Raw genomic sequence first — 5,865 nt, forward strand, 5'->3', positions numbered from 1 at the left:
TTCACTTTCATCAAGAGCTCTTTAGTTCTTCACTTTCTGCCATAAGGGTGGTGTCATCTGCATATCTGAGGTTATTGATATTTCTCCCAGCAATCTTGATTCCAGCTTGTGCTTCATCCAGCCTGGCATTTCACATGATGTACTCTGCATATAAGTTAAATAAACAGGGTGACAATATACAGCCTTGACGTACTCCTTTCCCAATTTGGAACCAGTCTGTTTTTCTATGCCTAGTTCTAACTGTTGCTTCTTGATCTACATACAGATTTCTCAGGAGGCAGGTAAGGTGGTCTGGTAGTCCCATCTCTTTAAGAATTTTCCACAGTTTCTTATGATCCACACAGTCAAAGGCTTTGGCATAGTCAATAAAGCAGAAGTAGAAGTTTTTCTGGAACTCTCTTGCTTTTTTGATGATCCAACAGATGTTGGCAATTTGACCTCTGGTTCCTCGGCCTTTTCTAAATCCAGCTTGAACATCTGGAAGCTCACTGTTCATGTACTGTTGAAGCCTGGCTTAGAAAAATTTGAGCATCACTTTGCTAGCATGTGAGATGAGTGTAATTGTGTGATAGTTTGAACATTACATGACATTGCCTTTCTTTGGGATTGGAATGAAAAACTGAGCTTTTCCAGTCCTGTGCCCACTGCTGAGTTTTCCAAATTTGCTGGCATATTGAGTGCAGCACTTTCACAGCATCATCATTTAGGATTTAAAATAGCTCAACTGGAATTCCAATCCCAAAGAAAGACAGGAAGACACTGTAGACACCGGTTTGATCCCTTAGGATCAAACCTAAGGAGGAGGGCATGGCAACCCATTCCAGCACTCTTGCCTGGAGAATGCCATGGACAGAGGAGCCTGGGGGGCTACAGTCCATAGGGTTGCAAAGAGTTGGACACGACTGAAACGACTGAGTACGCACACACGACCGTGACAAACCAGTGGCAGGGGCTCATTTACACATCCTGGGTGCAGGGAAGCCATGCAGGGTGCAAAGTTACTTCACTGTAATGTGAAGAATCTACTGTTATTGCATAGAGGTGGGTAATACATGAATTTACACTTTTGTCACGCAACCTAGTTTGATTCAGCTTAAGGCATATACACGGGTGCACACTCAGTGGCTTCAGGCATGTCCGACTCTGCGACCCCAAGAACTGTTGCCCGCCAGGCTCCTCTGTCCATGAGATTCTCCAGGCAAGAATACTGGAGTGGGTTTCCATGCCCTCCTCCAAGGGATCTTCCTGACCCAGGAATCGAACCCACATCGCTAATATCTCCTGTATTGCAGCGGATTCTTTATCGCCAAGCCCCAGGGGAAATCCCTTAAGGCCTGCGTCTGTGTCCTAGCCTACTTCTCAAACCACAGGCGTCCACCTCCTTACTCTGACCTTTGGGGTCAGAAACCTTTCCTGGCAGGATCCTGTACAACCTTGGGAGTGAGGCGAGATCTGCCCGCTGCCTAACCTCAGATGCCAGCTCAAGTGTCGATGTTCCCTCTCTCTTTAATGCTCCCTTTCCTGGATCCCTTGAGTTTGCGCCCACTCCTGTGACCTCAGGGAAGTCACCTCACCTTCCCGGGTCTGTTTCCTCATCCTTCAATGCCACGGTTGGCGCCGTCAGATGAGCCTAAGGCAAGCAACCTGAGAAGCCCCATGAACTCCAGCACTCTCTGACCTCGGTGCTTGGTTTCCCGTGGGAGGAGATATGTTTACATAAAGAAGAACTCGCTTCACAAGTTTCTCTCTTTCCTCTAAAATTCTCCATAGGCTCACCACTGTGTCCACCCTTCTTCTCGACTGAAATAAATTCACCTTCTGCAGATTGTCGTTTTATTAGCAACTTTTCCCCACAGTACTGGGTCCTGACCCATGATTGCCTGCGTTCACCCGTAATACGCGTCCTCTTGTCTTTGGCCTGGCCAGCCGAATCTTCAGTCATCAAGAATTTAATACTGGAAATTCCATTCCTAATGTACACATGCCTAGTTTCTCATCTTACCTATAACTCTTCTGTATCCATCATCTTATTTGATCCTTGCAACAACTCTACACAGTCCGATGCTTTCCTGTGACTCAGGGACCTAATGCCTGATGCTCCAAGGTAAAGCCGATGTATGTAATAATAACAGAAATGAAGTGTACAGTAAATGTAATGTATTTGAATCATCCTGAAACCATCTCTCTCCAACCCCCCGCTGGTCTTTGAAAAATTGTCATCCGTGAAACCAGTCCCTGGTGCCAAAAAGGTTGGGGACCACTGAGGAACTGACAGAAGTAGAAACTGAGGTTCAGGCAGCATCTGAATCTCAGTAGCCAATAAGTGATGCTCAGTCGTGTCCAACTCTTTGAGATGCCATGGACTGTAGCCCACCAGACTCCCTGTCCATGGGATTCTCCAGGCAAGAATACTGGAGTGGGTTGCCCTTTCCTTCTTCATGGGATCTTCCCGACCCAGGGATCAAACCTGTGTTTCTTAGGTCTCCTGCATTGGCAGGTAGATTCTTCACAACTGAGCCACCTGGGAAGTACCTGGTTAAAACCTGCATTCTCTGACACCAGCTACTTTGAAAATCTGTAAAACTCACATTTCCATATTCTGTTAATACACGAGGGTGTAGGATACGCCACCCCATGTGTAACAAGCTGCTTAGGACTTAGGATACTTCTTTTCATGAGTAAAGTTTGATTATTGCAATGAAAAATAACTCATCTAACATGGTTGAAGAGGTGTGAGAGGGCACGAAAGTGAAAGTGTTAGTCGCTCAGTCCTGTCTGACTCTTTGTGACCCCATGGACTGTAGCCCACCAGCCTCCTCTGGAATTGCCCATGGAATTTCCCAGGCAAGAATACTGGAGTGGGTTGCCATCCCTCCTCCAGGGGATCCTCCCGACCCAGAGACTGAACCCGCCCCCCACATTGCAGGCAGGTTGTTTACCATCTGAGCCACCAGGGACGACTGTGAGAATGCATCTTGCTGCTCAAAATGCTGACGGAGGCTTGCGGATGTTGAGAGCAGGGAGGGACCTTGGAAGTCATCGAGTCCAACGCTGCACACATTATGCAAACAAATCAACAAGATTCTACAGGAAGTGTGCCTTGCCCAATGTCACAGATCAAGTTTGACCAGTACATGCAGAGCATTTGGGAACTGGTGGAAAAGATATACAAACCTCTGGGGACCAGCGCCACCTTCGACCACCCATGGGCCCACCCCCCACCCCTTGGAGAACCTGGTCTGTGACAGACGCACGATGCTGTCTACTTGATGTGCCCTGATTTTGCCAAATCACTCCCAGGGGAGCACCACCCTTCCCAGAAAGGAGATTGGCCATGCTCCTCCAAGTCTCTCCAGTGTGTGTCCTCCTGCACCTTCAGGGTGGTTGACCCAGGGAGGCGGGCTGCCAGAGGGAAGAAAGCTCTTGGGTGGAAGAAGGCAGAGCTCGAGACATTTCTGAGGACCTCCCTGGTGGCTCAGTGGTAAAGAATCTGCCTGCCAATAAGGGTTCAATCCCTGGTCCAGGAGGATCCCACATGCTGTGGAGCAACTAAGCTCGTGGGGCACAACAACTGAGCCTGTGCCCTAGAGCCCGGGAACCATGAGTGCTGAGCCCATGTGCCACAGCTACGGATGTCCACGTGCCTAGAGCCCGTGCTCCACAACGAGAGACGCCATCACAAAGAGAACCCCTCGAGATGCCGCGAGAGCAATCCTGCGAGCAGCAATGAACTTCCAGTGCAGCCGAAAATGAATAAATGAATGAATTAATTAAATATAAGTTCCTTAAAAGAAAATGACACCTCCCCTCTGGAAGCAGCGCCCTCGCATGATTCCTGAGCACAAGCACAGCCATTTCTCTGCAGACTCCTGGACTGGGGACTCTGCCCCTGTATAGATCTCTCTGGGCTCAGAACTGCTTTCCCATCTCTCCACCTGCCTCGTACGGTGCTGTCTGTTTCCCCAGAGCGCCCTGCCTCTGTGCGCTCTTGTGTGCCCACTGTGGGCCTCAGGTGCCCTCATCTGGCAGTGGGATGGACCCCACCCCAGCCTCCACCCAGCACGCCTGGGCGCTGAGCACCTCCTCTGTTGCTTCATCAGTGGAATTTTGTTGCTGCTACTGTTTAGCTGCTAAGTTGTGGCCAACTCTTTTGCAACCCCGTGGGCTGCAGCCCGCCAGGTTCCTCTGTCTGTGGGATTTCCCACGCAAAATTACTGGAGTGGGTTGCCATTTTCTCCTCCAGGGGTCTTCCCAACCCAGGGATTGAATCCAAGTCTCCTACATTAGCAGGTGGATTCTTTCACACTGAGCCACCTGGGAAGCCTCATCAGTGGAAAGAAGCTCACAAAACCTACCTCGCAGGCTGGCAGAGTAGGATTGGAACCACGCTGCCACAGCCCCTGACCTAGAGGAGATCCCAAGTAATGGGAGCTGTCGATCTCGTTTGCCACATCACTGTCACCAGCCTGCAGCTGCCTAGAGGTTAAGGACTGGGTATGTCATTAGTGCATCTCCTGTGCCCAGGATATGCTGCTGCCTAATAAATGTCTACAGAACGGGATGACAGAGACCCACCCTGGCCACTGTACCCAGGAACGTATGTGCTCACCATCTCAGTGCTTCCCAAAGTGTTTGCTAGAATGCTCTCCATCAAAACCACCAGTCACACGACTTAGCTCCTCTTGGTTATCGGGAAAGGAAGGGGTGGGCTTCATGAAGGCGTTCCTTAAACTGTGGTGAGAAGGAAATAAAAAAGGAGAAAATGAGCATCTTCATCGAGGGACATTCTAGAATGTTGAAAGAAGGATTTAGGAGGAAATGGTTAGGGTTGCTGTTTCACAGAGGGGCGTTTGCTCAAAGGCCTGTTTTCACTCACAAGGCTGGTGTCAGGGTCCCGGTGAAGCTGAGCTGCCTTCAGACGTGCAGGAGGTGGATCGTGGGTTTCACACACGTGTGACTTTTGACTTAGTTCAGAGGATCAGGTTTGCTGAGAGGTTTCCGATTGCCAAAAAGTCTATCCAAGGGCTGCTTTGATGGGGTGAGCGGTGGTGACCCTGAACAGCCATGCCAACACTCAGCCACGGCTCCCTAGCCCATCCCCGGGTCAGGCTCCTGCCAGCAGACCATGGGTGCCACGAAGTCCATGTGCTCAGGCTTCAGTTACCAACATAAAGGAAGGGGTGTGTGCCGGAGGGTGAGGTTTAGTCGTTGGAAATAGAAACAACAGCAGTAAGCTTCAGAGCTTGCTGTAACTGCTGTGCATTTCTCAATTCATCTCTAAACAGAGAAACCTTTCCTTCCCACCCTGGGTCAGCGGCCCTTTCACAAAGCCTTGGCCATCCTCTCACCTCTTTGAGTCCCTGGGACATGCTCTCTGAAGCCCTGGGATTCTTAATTCGGCTCATCTCTTTGGGCACTTATCATCATTTTCTGTCTTGCATTATTATTATTTTTTAAAGTTTTTTTTTTTTTTTTGGATGTGGACCACTTTTAAAGTCTTTGTTGAATTGTTACAACAGTACTTCTGCTTTATGATTTTGGGTTTTGGGCCCAGAGACAGGTGGGATCTCAGCTCCCTGACCTGGAATTGAACCTGTGCCCCCTGCACTGGAAGGTGAAGTCTTAATCACCAGGCTGCCAGAGAAGTCCTTGTCTTACACATTATTGTTATTTATGTAAATCTCTGTGCTTCCCATCAGATTGCAAACTCCTCAAGATCAGAAGCAGAAATCCCTTGGTTTTATGTAGCACATAAATACAGTGCCTTGGCTATACTGAAGCGTGAGATGTATTGTAAATATTTCCTGAATGAACAAGGGAAAAAGTGAAGTGAAGTGTATCTTGAGACTTTAAAAACAATGAAAA

General features: G+C 48.9%; 1 long non-coding RNA gene across 1 annotated transcript; it reads right to left on the reverse strand.

Moving 5' to 3' along the window:
* Positions 1 to 1,173: 1,173 nt before the first annotated feature.
* On the reverse strand, positions 1,174 to 5,499 carry LOC121818957 (uncharacterized). The gene is made up of 3 exons (XR_006059026.2): positions 4,877 to 5,499; positions 4,610 to 4,731; positions 1,174 to 3,051 (listed from the first exon to the last, which is right to left on the reverse strand). It is a non-coding gene; the product is annotated as an uncharacterized LOC121818957 (long non-coding RNA).
* Positions 5,500 to 5,865: the final 366 nt, after the last annotated feature.

The sequence above is a fragment of the Ovis aries genome, chromosome 3 (genome assembly GCF_016772045.2).
Source record: "Ovis aries strain OAR_USU_Benz2616 breed Rambouillet chromosome 3, ARS-UI_Ramb_v3.0, whole genome shotgun sequence".
NCBI classification, from domain to species: Eukaryota; Metazoa; Chordata; class Mammalia; order Artiodactyla; family Bovidae; genus Ovis; species Ovis aries.